We start from the raw sequence: 12,950 nt of genomic DNA on the forward strand, positions 1-12,950 counted from the left end.
ATGCCTATGAATTCAGATAGGCTCATCATTGGCTACTGTAATATTAATAATGCATTGGTTGGTGATTGTAGGAAAATGTGGTTTTTTTTTTTTTTTGGAGTTTAATTGAGGACAGTGTTTCCCAGTGTGTTGTTTCTAGAATTTTCAATTCATCAATAAAATTCTCGTTGGCATTTAAGCCATTGCATGCACATCATTCTTGGAATGAATTTAGTTCAAGTTACATTTACTTGAGTGATTTACTCTCTTTTAGAATGAGTTATGCAAAAAGGCATTGTGGCTTAATATATATGCTTAAAATATTATGCTAAGTTCATTTTTCAGAATTTACATTTGCGTTCTAATTCATGCTACAATGTTGGGATCATCTAGTCAAAGAAAAAAAAATTAAAGGTGATACTAAAATAGTATATTGACATTATAACGACAACACAATATTTCATTTTTTTTTCAAAATTGAAATTAGGGATAATTACAGTAAACCCACATGTGGTATGACCTGTTTTCACTTTGCCTACCCATGGTTTAAAACTTTACACTTTGCCCACCTGAGGTTAGTTCCGTTAGCCTTCCATAACCCACCTCTCCGTTTGCCATTAGAAAAACACAATTTTAGGCAAAAACAAATATAACAAGAATAAAAAAGCTAGGGTTTTTCATTGCTCATGAACTTCAATGAGAACAACGTGGAGGAACAACACACCAATCAAATGGCTCAATGAAATTATTTTTAATCTATAACAATATCAACAATTTCACAACAACTTAAAATTTTGAACCAAATTTTACAAGAAGACCAACATCTCAAAACAACCAGCAATGTTCTTAACAAAGAAAGAGTGAGATAGAGATAAGCCAACAACTAAAGTGTGAGGAATAGAAAAATCCAGCCATGGGTTTGGATCATGGTAGATCAACCATGGGTTTGGTGTCATGGTGGTGGCTTCTAGGTGCTAGATCGGAATGTAAGACAGGGAGAGAAATCTAGCAACACATTTTGAGAGTGGGTTTGGTTTCTGACTGTTGTGGATTAACCTTGATCTCAACTTGTCCCTCTCCTAATTTCCAATCTTTTTTGCACAACCAACACCACCAAGGAAAGAAAGAAAGGAGCCTTCCAACTTCAAACCTATCACCTAATTTTTTTTTTTTTTAAATCCCATAGCAAATATCTACCTCAAGTAAGCTATATCCTCCTAGATTTCTTCCCCAACCACTATCATCCCTCAATGTCCTCTCCAACAAAAATCACACAAAGCGAACTTGATGAACTGCACTTCTTCTCCGTTACACATATTCACCCATATGTACAGAAGGACCGGTGGTTCAAGTGAGGCTTGGCACTTTAAAAAGATATTGCATCTAAAAGTTGGTATTGTAGGGTGTTTCTTTTGTCTTTTACACATTGATTACATTTTATATATATTTGATGAAATAAGAAAGAAAGAATTGATAGAGATGAGAATAGAAGAACGAGAGAGCAAATTTATTGGTGGACTGCTACAACTGTGATGGGGAAGGGACCGGGCTCATCTTGAAATTGTGTAAATTTGGTTGCCCACTTCTTAATTTAAAACCCTCACTTTTTTATTCTTGTTATATTTGCTTTTTCCTAAAAATGTGTTTTTCTAACGACAAATAAAGAGGTGGGTTATGGAAGGCTAATGGAACTAACCTCAGGTAGGCAAAGTGAAAACGGGCATATCACAAGTTTGTTTACTATAATTACCCCTTGAAATTATCTTGAGAAAAGAATTGGTAACTTTGGTTTCCTTTTGATTTTCAACAGTTGAATTACTTAATGTTAAATACAACGAAAGAAAAGTGAACAAACAAATAACAAATAGTTGGATGTGAGCTGGGTAACCATGTAATTTATCAAGACCTAGTTATGAGTCTTTTGACTATATAAATAAAATTTTGAAATCAAGAAAATGTGTTTATGCAGTTTGAATACTTTTTTCATGGTATCAGTCTATTGTATATTCCAAAAAATGTGGTTGTATTGTTAGGAGACGTGTTTCACATGTTAGGAACATATGTCACTAATTTATGTAATTGACTAATCTTTTGACAAAACGCACTTTACTTGTATTTGGGTAGATCTAGGATGTGCTTAATACTTCATGAAATCTTGTTTCAAGACCAAGTGTTAAAACCATGCAAGTCTGTCTAAGATTCAAGCTGATAAAGCATCTGTCTTTAAAGCTCGACAGCTAGCATCTATCGAGCTTTAAGAGCTGTTCAAGCCTTGTGGCTCGAAAGATAGGGTATCTGTTGAGGTTTATGAAAAACAGAGTTTCAGTTCTGTTTTGACTCCAATCCGTGATTGTATGTTTGAGTTTTCTTTTCTCACAACCCTAAACATATAAGAGGATTATTTTAAGGGCTGTCAAAGGTGACACAAGTTACATCAGTGTTGAGCAAAGTTTATTCATGCAAATTGTGAACAGAGACAGAATTTGCCCCAGTTCATCTCTTTTGGGTAGAAACTGCTATGTTTGTGCACCGTAGGGTTTTGTAACCAAGTATCTTCTTGATCTTCATCGTCTGGATGAACTGAAGAACTTTGCAACCAACAACCTTCTCTAGTTGGTGATTAAAGTCGTGTTCTGGGATCCGCGCAATTGGTTAGTCACATACTAGGGGCCGTGCATTACAAGGAGAGATTGTCACTATAAAACAAGTTCAATTGAGTATTGGGATAAGGGTTCAACTGTAGGTTGGCAGAAGGTACTGAGATTCTTTTACTTGTAACCGCTTGTTTTGATAATAGTGGATTCTCGGAAGTGGTGACCTTAAAATCACCCGGTGGGATTTTTCCCGTGTAGGTTTTCCCATTCGAAAACAAATCGCCGTGTCAATTTATTTTCCACTGCACTTAGTATAATTGGTGATTTTTTTGTGCTACCACGCGCTTTGCATTGTAACTTGATTAATTAAAAAATTTAGCTAATTAATCAATTAATTAATCACAAGGGGTCAATACATTTTTGGCCTATCATGTACAATGTCAAAATAAAAAATAAATATAACAACATTTTTTGGTTATTTTCATTGATAATGTCTTTTGTTTTAAAATAATGGACTTGAGTTCAAATTATGGCTACCTAAAAAAGAAATCAATTAGTGTCTTGGCTTGACATTAAAAAACAGTCATTATGGGTCATAAGTCACAAATTTTCAAACATTATTATAACTATATATGTAAAAAATAAATGTAAGATAAAAAAATAAAAAAAAGATGAATATTGTGCCCTATAATTGTGAGTTGATTTTTTTTTTTTTTTTGGTAATACAATATGCATATACATTGATGAGCCACAAATAGTCCGCCAAGGACCAAACACCCTCCTTTCCCTCAAAAAACAATAAGTATGTGTAATTTTTCAATAAAAAAAACATAATTATTAATAATTAAAAGAAAAACTTTTGTGTATATATACAAATATTTTTTATTTGGACATCAAATAAAATTTTATTTCTATATATAAAACTGTATTTTTAAAGTATTTCGTTTTTATTATAAATCTTAATGTTATTTTGATTCATTTGAAGAGGGTCACAATCCCATAAGTAATAAGTAGTATATACCAAGTATTTAAATTAAATGAACATTCACAAATTCTATAGTGATGCTTAATTTAGTATTTTTTTTTTTTTTTGGGTGCTTCTCGAGTGCCCAAATGCTACAAATTAAAGATAAATTTAAAATATAAGTTATTACCATTATTGATGGTGAACTAAAAGTCGGACCATCTCCAGTTCGTCCATAGAGTCGTCTAGGACCAAGAAAGTTTACCCAACATAGGAAGGACATCCACCTTGGGTAGGTCATCCGTGGGTATGAAGGTTGTCCATTAGGGAAATTGCTGGATGATCTCTCAAAACTAAGAAAATTTTCAGAATGGATTTACCTACAAAAGCTTATGATTTAGACCACATTCTACTATTTAGAAGTATGAGCAAAATCCCTGTTCATTGCTATAACTTCCCACCAAGTTCTTAACTTCTAATGGCAGTTGTAGAAGATAAGATTGAACCTTCCAACTTTTATAGCAGTTGTGGAAGTTAAGTCTGAACCTTATAACTTCCCTACACGTTGAGGAAGCTACTAAACAAGTAAACACTCCAAAGCTCACTATATAAGGACTCATCCACATCAAATGAAAGTAAGTTTCTACTACTCCTAAAAGTTTGAATTCTTGAGTTCTAAAGGGAAAACTAACTTAAGCATCAGAGGGTTCTTGGCTGGTTCACTCCGGTCACCTTTAATCTTGTGTCTCCTTCTTTTCAGGCCTTCTAAGAAATCACTAGCCCATTGAAGCCCGGAGCATTCAGCCTACTGATTTTCTGTGCATCATCAATTATTATTGGAATAATTTGTCAAGATACACCAAGTGCGGCTTTAAGTAATGTCACCACAGTTAATTTTTTTTTTTTAATGTGAATTTTACTAAATCTACTGTTGAATGACATGGTCTCCATATAACCTTCATGCCTATAAAATTTCAAAATGAACAAAGATCAATAGCTCGTTAATCTATTAATTATTAAAAATTTAAGTCCTAATTTGCATATTAAAATTATCCATTATAAATGAGCTTTTGGACCGAATAGTAAATAAAATTAGATTAGCATGAAATTTGACACACGTATTAAAAATATAGAAAAAATGTAATTCTACAGTTTGTACGTTGGGTTAAAAAAGGTGATTCATCAATCAAAATATTTTACACAAATTTGATTAATATATTTTGGGTAGCACACATAGAGTTTGGGTAAAAGATTTAAATACTATAATAATAGAAAAGGATCAAAACACTTATAATATACTTATTAAAATGTTTCTATTTTTCTCTTTTTGGGGAGTGTTTCTCTTGTGAGTTTTATTTTAATGGATAAATTCTTTGGTGAGTTATATATAGTATATACACAAAATCGTGGATATTGTAAATTAGAAGTTGACAACTCTTTTACGTTTGGTTAATGGGAAAAGTAGCAACAACCAAAGTAGTTTAATTTGAAATCCTTGATCTTTATATCGAAACACCCCTTCAGTTTTACATTATTAAGATTAAATTCATTATTTTCAAGAACATCTTTGGGACCCTTCAGTTTTATCATTATTAAGATTAAATTCATTATTTTCAAGAACGTTTTTGGGAAAAATGACCAGCATCAAAGATGTATAACGTACCATGATCTTAATGAAAGTTTTCTAGCATTGATGGTATTAATAGAATGGATTTTGATGTATTAAACTAATGCATTAATGACACTTAAAAAAGTTTCAGTTTTTATGTCATTGATAGGTAATATAAGTTCCCATCCTCTCGCTTCCATTAGCCTCAAGCATCCTCCATTACCAATTATAAACCAATACTCACACACACTACCAGTTTATCCAATTCAATAAGTACCATGGCATATAAATCACAAAGCTTTGCTTTCATATTGATATATGCATGTTTGGCAGTATTGGTTCCAACGGGGCTAGCTCAGTTGCAACAAACACCTGGATCACCTCAAATACCCGGATTGTCACAAATATCTGGATTGTTGCCACAAATAACTAGATTGTTCCCAAACCCTGGAGCTAGGGGACTTTCAGGGGCAAATGGGCAGTGTTTGTCATCTCTTATAGACATACCAGGGTGTCTTACTCAAGTTTTTGGTTCACTTGTCAATGGCCAATTCAGCATTATAGGTTCCTCTTGTTGCAAAGCCATCTCAGAGATTGAGGGAAATTGCTTGTCTAATTTGTTCCCCTCCAATCCCATCTTTGCTCCTTTGCTCAATAACTCTTGTGGTCAACCATCTAAAGGAAACGGACAGGTCTCCGGAATCACTGCCAGTAAGGCCGCATTATAAGGGATTTTACAGGGGAATCAAGACGTACAGGAATGCTGGTCTTCTCTTTCGGGTGTACCAGGGTGTCTTACAGATGTCATGAATTCACTCTTTAATGGCAGAGTTAACTTCTTTGGCCCTACTTGTTGTAAAGCCATTACTTCGGTCAGTGACCATTGCTTGCCTAAATTGTTCCCTTTTAACCCCGCTTTTCATTCAACACTTAAAAACGTTTGCTTAACTGGCTCTGGAGTTGGAGAACCTGCACCTTCACCTCTAGGAACAGATCAGATCATTGCGAGCAAGCTTTATTTTCCAGTGAAATTACCTTTCCCAGGACTATCAGACGGGAATTGGGAAAAAGATGTTGCAAAATGTTGGTCATCACTTTCAAACATTAATCAGTGTGTTGATGAGATTTACGGAACACTTTCCCAGGGCGTATTTAGTGTGGTCGGTCCTACTTGTTGCAAATCGATCACTATTATTAGTCACAAGTGTTGGCCCAAGATGTTCCCACTCAACCCATTGTTCCCTCCGTTGCTCAAGAGTAAATGTGAACGCAATTCTAGGGCAGCACCAAAACCTTAGAGAATTTGATCATGCCTATGAATTAAGACAGGCTCATCATTGGCTCCTGTAATATTAATAATGCGTTGGCCGGTGATTGTAGGAAAATGTGGTCTTTTTTTTTTTTTTTGGAGTTTAATTGAGGCCAGTGTTTCCCAGTGTGTTGTTTCTAGAATTTTCAATTCATCAATAAAATTTTCGTTGGCATTTAAGCCATTGCATGCACGTCATTCTTGGAATGAATTTAGTTCAAGTTGCATTTACTTGAGTGATTTACTCTCTTTTAGAATGAGTTATGCAAAATGACATTGTGGCTTAATATATATGCTTAAAATATTATGCTAAGTTCATTTTTCTAAAGTTACATTTAGGTTCTAATTCATGCTACATTGTTAGGATCATCTAGTCATAGAAAAAATTAAGCGTGATATGAAAATAGTATATTGAAATTATAATGACAACACAATATTTCATTTTTTTTTTTTAATTGAAATTATCTTGAGAAAAGAATTGGTAACTTTGGTTCCTCTTTATTTTCAATATTTGAATTACTGAATGTTAAAACAATGAAAGAAAAGTGAACAAACAAATAACAAATAGTTGGATGTGAGTTGGGTAACCATGTAATTTATCAAGACCTAGTTATGAGTCTCTTGACTATATAAATAAAATTTTGAAATCAGGAAAATGTGTTTATGCAATTTGAATACTTTTTTCATGGTATCAATCTATTGGATATTCCATAAAATGTGGTTGTACAATGTCAAAATAAAAAATAAATATAACAATATGTTTTGGTTATTTTCTTTGATAATGTCTTTTGTTTTAAAATATTGGACTTGAGTTTGAATTATGGCTACCCAAAAAAAGAAATCAATTAGTGTCTTGGCTTGACATTAAAAAACAGTCATTATGGATTGTACATCACAAATTTTCAAATATTATTATAACTATATATGTAAAATATAAATGTTGGGTAAAAAAAACAAAAAAGATGAATATTCTGTCCTATGGATTGTGAGTTGAATTTTTCTTTTTTTCTTTTTTTTTTTGTAATACAATATGCATATACAGTGATGAGCCACAAATAGTCTGCCAAGGACCAAACACCCTCCTTTCACTCAAAAAACAATAAGTATGTGTAATTTTTAAGTTAAAAAAAAAAAAAAAAAAAAAAAAAAAAAAAAAAAAAAACATAATTACTAATATTTAAAAACAAAAATTTTGTGTATGTATAAAAATATATGTTTTTATTAGGACATCAAATGAATTTATATTTCTATATATAAAACAATATTTTTAAAGTATTTCATTTTTATTATAAATCTTAAAGTTATTTTGATTCATTTAAAGAGGGTCACAATCCCATAAGTTACATTCACAAGTGTTTAAATTAAATGAACATTCACAAATTTTGTACTGATGCTTAATTTAGTTTTTTTTTTTTTTTTTTTTTTGGTGCTTGTCTGGTGCCTAAATGCAACTAACTAAAGAAAAATTTAAAATATTTGTTATTAACATTATTATTGGCATAATTTGTCAAGTTACACCAAGTGCGAATTTAAGTAATGTTACTAGAGTTAAAATGTTTTTTTTTTTAATATGAATTTTAATAAATCTATTGTTGAATTACATGTTCTCCGTATAACCTTCATGCATGTAAAATTTCAAAATGATCGGAGAACAATAGCACGTTAATCTATTAATTGTTCAAAATTTAAGTCTTAATTTGTATATTAAATTTGTACATTAAAAATGAGCTTTTGGACCACATAGTAAAAAACATTTGATTAGCATGAAATTTGACACGCGTATTAAGAATATAGAAAAAATGTAATTCAATAGTGTGTACGTTAGGTTAAAAAATGTAATTCATCAATCAAAAACTTTTACACAAATTTGATTAATATAATTTTGGTAGTACGCATACAGTTTGTGATAGTTTTTAGACCCCTTAAAACAATTGATTTAACCTAGGTAATTAGCCAAGTTGTTACTTAGTCCAATTAAACAAGTCTAGGTTATCAAAATATCAAAGATCAAATCATGTAAAGCAGCAGAAAATAAATAGCATAAGATATGATCACCCAGGAAACCAAACTGGTAAAAACCTGGGGAGGATTTAACCTAACTATCCTCAAGGTAAACTTGAATCCACTATCTTGAAAGAATCAAAATTCATACAATAAGACTTACAAGCCTCCATGCTTGACTTCTTATTGCTACCAACCAGTAGAACTTACTGACACGACCACGTGCAAGCTCCGAATTCACGGACTCCTTCTTTCTTGGATTCACCACCAGATACAAGCACACCCGCTTGTGTTTTCTTTAAACTTCAATGGCAGCAACTGAATTGATCATCAAGGTGTAGATAAATCTTCTCCTTAAAAATCCTAAGTTTGTGTAAAGGAAAGCTCCTCTAGATCTCACAAGAGATTTACATAAACCGCAATATGAGCAACACTAAAACGTGGTTAGGGTTTGCCTTTTATACTTAGGACAAATAAGAAACTCTAAAAACGTTTTAAAACACCTAGGGCTGAGTTGGAAAATTCTGCAGAAAAAACATTCTGCCCGAGCTTCGATCGATCGAGCCTAAGCTTCGATGGATCGAGCCAAGCCGAAAGGCATAATGCTTTCCTACATTAACTCGATTCCAACTTTACATAAATGCACAACTTTGAGCTAGACAAAAATACTTCTAAACACATTCTTTTGATCATGGTTTGCCAACAATACAAATTAGAGTTCTAAATACATAAAAACCTAAGTCTTTAGAGCCTAACAAACTCCCCCTTTGGCAATCCGTGACAAAACACAACTAGAGGCTCAAAGTTTACAAAATAAAAAGCCCTTTACAAAAATAATGCTCATAAAACAAATTCAATCCTAACTACTATCCATCAGTTGCAAGTGTAAACAGCAGCTCAATTGAATCAACCTGTATATTTCCTGAAACACTAAACAAAATGCATAACCGCTTGTGTGGAAACAATACAAGTAAACAAAATAAAATCTTGATTTCAAACAACACACAATAAAGACATATATCAATGAATAACTCATAAATATAAATCAATAAACAGTTTGAAACAAGAAACATATAAAGAACCAACAAAAAAAAATACTCCCCCTAACATGAATATCCCATCAAAAACATGGCAAGAGCTAAAAAGGAAAAGTACAAAGTGAAGCACCTAGATACAATCTAAACTCCACAAGCTCCAACCAAAATAAATATACTCCCCCTGAAAGCAAAAACTCTATCCTGAAAGCAAAAACTCTACAAAGTACTCCCCCTTTTTGTAACGAAATGCCAAAAGGCAAACAGAAATCCATCATCAAAAGGGAGGTGGTCTAAACTGCGCCAACTCCGCACGCAAGGCACGAATCTCATCGAGCATGTCCACCAAAATCTGTCCATGAGCCGCCTAAATGGTCAAGACATGATCCAACGTACGACGAATGTCTAAATCATCCGAAGCGGTCGGTGGAGGAACATCAGCACCAGCACCAGCAGCACCAGACATCTCAGCATCATCAGCACCTATAGAAGAGGGAGGAGGGGGAACAGTACTAGATGACGTGCCTCTAGGACGTGAAGAAGCAACTCTCAAGTGAGCAGCCCTTTGTCTAAGAAAGGTGGCACCTATGGGAGCAACAACATACACAGGCTCACTAGACGGAAAACCATCTAGACCTAAAAAGAGCAAAATCCTATGAATGAAAATAGGATGAATAAGCGTATGCCCTACGGCAGAACTCTTATGAACCTCGTTCAAAGAACGAAGGAACAAATGAGGAAAACTGATAGACGCTCCAGAAATGAACGCATACAAAAACACACATCGCTCTAGAGGGATGGTGTGGAAGTGAGAAATAGGCCACAACGAATGACACGTTATCCTAAAGAAAAGATAGGCAGTCTCGGTAAGCTCAACGGACGTGATCCGAGGATCAGAACCCCACTAGATAGATGACCCAGTGATGTATGACATGACAACATCTAATAAGGGTGACTCATAATAGGGATAGTCAGGCTCCCGAACAATCGAAACCCCAAGAGCCTCAGCCACTATCCGAGGGGTAATGGCGAACTCAACAACTCATATCCAACTCCTAACAAGGGTGTTGGAATCATAGACGTGACAAGAGAGGTTCGAGAAGAACTCTCTAATCAGGGCGATCGGGGGTGGATGATCTATCTCTAAGAGAGGCAACCAACCTCTAGACTCAAAATTAGCCCTAATGGCCGGATCAATCTCATCTAACACAACAGCTCGCTCAGCCCATATCTTATGCATACTGTTCAAAGTATCAAAGGCCTCTCTGCACTTATCATTCCTAAACACCTCACTCCTAGAAGGAGACACAGAGGAAGTGGAAGGAGTCCTATTGGCTCTAGTTTTCCTAGGCATGGTGCTAGGATAAGGATCAAAACACAGAGCAAAAGAACAAAAACACAAAAGACAAAACCAAGGGCAGACTAAGAGTTAGCACAAAAAAAAATATAGAATAAAAATCTATATGATGCATGAACAATTTAAATGGTATGATGCATGTTCTAATGCAGTGCAATTAAGTCCAAAAGGTTCAAATTCACAAAATTGGCTTGACATAGAGGTATTAACACAAAAACCCCAAAAATTTTGAAAACCACTTGTTCAATTTGAAAGATATTGACGAATTCATCATTAGACATGATAGAGCTCAAGAATTAATGACCAAATACATCAATTTAACAAGCCAATTTCATCAATTTAACCCAATTTGACAAAATCCCAATTCGAGTCAATTTCAAACCCTAGAATTTTCAATATTTCAAAAACCATAAAATTGATCAAATTAACCATCAAGGATCATTAATATAACATCCTAGAACAAAAACCCAATGATCAATTTCACCACAAAAGGTTTGAATCATCAACAACCCCAATATATGAAAAGTGCCGAAAATACCCAATGAATATGCATGAAAAATGCATGAAATCATGAAATAAAATGCAAAAGGAAGGGCAAAAAGGACTTACCAGCCTTAGAAGACAAAAACCTTGCAAAAATTCTGGAGGAAAACGACAAAAAATCTTTGGTGGAGCCTTAGCCAAGTCGGAGAGAGAGGAAAGGTTGAAAAACTTTTGAAAAAGTTCCTTTGAAAAAGACAATTTGACTTTTTAAAAAACATGTTTCACAAGTTTCGATCGATCAAAAAACAGCCTCGATCGATCGAAACAGATAGAGACTCTATCAAAACATTTTGCAAAAGAGTTCGATCGATCGAAAATCAGGTTCGATCGATAGAAACAGACAGAGGCTCTCTCTAACATTTTTAAAAATTTTCGATTGATCGAAAAACAGAATGGATCGATTGAAATGGGCAAAGGCTCACTAAATTTGAGGAAAAACACAGTTTTTTGAACAACAATTAGAATCAACTCAAAGCATTGAAATTTAAGAACAAAATGCATGAGTATATGATGATGTGATATTCAAAAACAAGAATTTTAAGCCCAAATTCCCAAAAAAAATAAAATTTCTTGCATTCTACATAAATTTTCAAGCAACAAATTAATTTTGCACAAAATTCAAAGTATTTGCAAAACTTGGTTGGTCAGACCAAAAACACACACAATAACATGTACAAAGTTTAGCAAAGAGTAACTCATGTAGTATGTGCAACTAGCAAAAACTTGAGATACATGTGAGGTGATATGTGAATAGAAATCAATTACAAAGTCTACAAAATTCATCACAAAAAATTTAAAAGAGACTATCACCTAAAGAGTTACATCATATAACTCCCACATTTCCTAGATCATAAGCTTGCAATCATGTAAGTTTCTTGTATTTATGCCTCATAATATACATACCAATTTTAAGTCATGTGAGTTTGGCATCAAGCCTAATAGTACACACCAATTTTAATTTTAAGAATTAAGCAATTTAAACCGAGGCTTCACCTTATTTTCTTTTTGTGCATGTGCTACACTTTCTCGAGCACAAATCTTTTGATATACACTAAGGTGTTCATGATTGGCTAGTAAACAGTGGTGAGATGGTTATTTATGCATTTCTCTAAAAGTTCAAGTCCAACATTCAAAAACATGTGACTTCAAGATTAAGACAGAGTAATCAAAAACCATAAACATCTTTCCCACACAACATGCACTACAAAGCTTCAACTAGTAAAGTGAAATAAGTAAGCTCATCAAAGCTAAACAAGGTACAAAAGACATGTTATGTGAAAATAAATTGACCAACCTTGTTCTCAAAAACCAAGAAGAATAGTACAAAACAAAATTTGCTTCCTTTTTCTTTCTTTTTTTTTTTTATTAAAAAAAACACCTAGAATGAAATGCATGAATGTTATGCAACGCAAATCCTAGAAAACAAAAAAAAAACAAAAACAAAACCAAAAAACAATTGTCACAAAGGGTAGAGCAATGAAGTACAAGGACCATGTCAGAAAGACTCAATTAGTTCAAGTCTTTTGCATCCAAAACCTTTTAGATGCACCATGAGCATTG

Source organism: Quercus lobata, chromosome 12 (assembly GCF_001633185.2).
Source record: "Quercus lobata isolate SW786 chromosome 12, ValleyOak3.0 Primary Assembly, whole genome shotgun sequence".
Classification (NCBI taxonomy): Eukaryota; Viridiplantae; Streptophyta; class Magnoliopsida; order Fagales; family Fagaceae; genus Quercus; species Quercus lobata.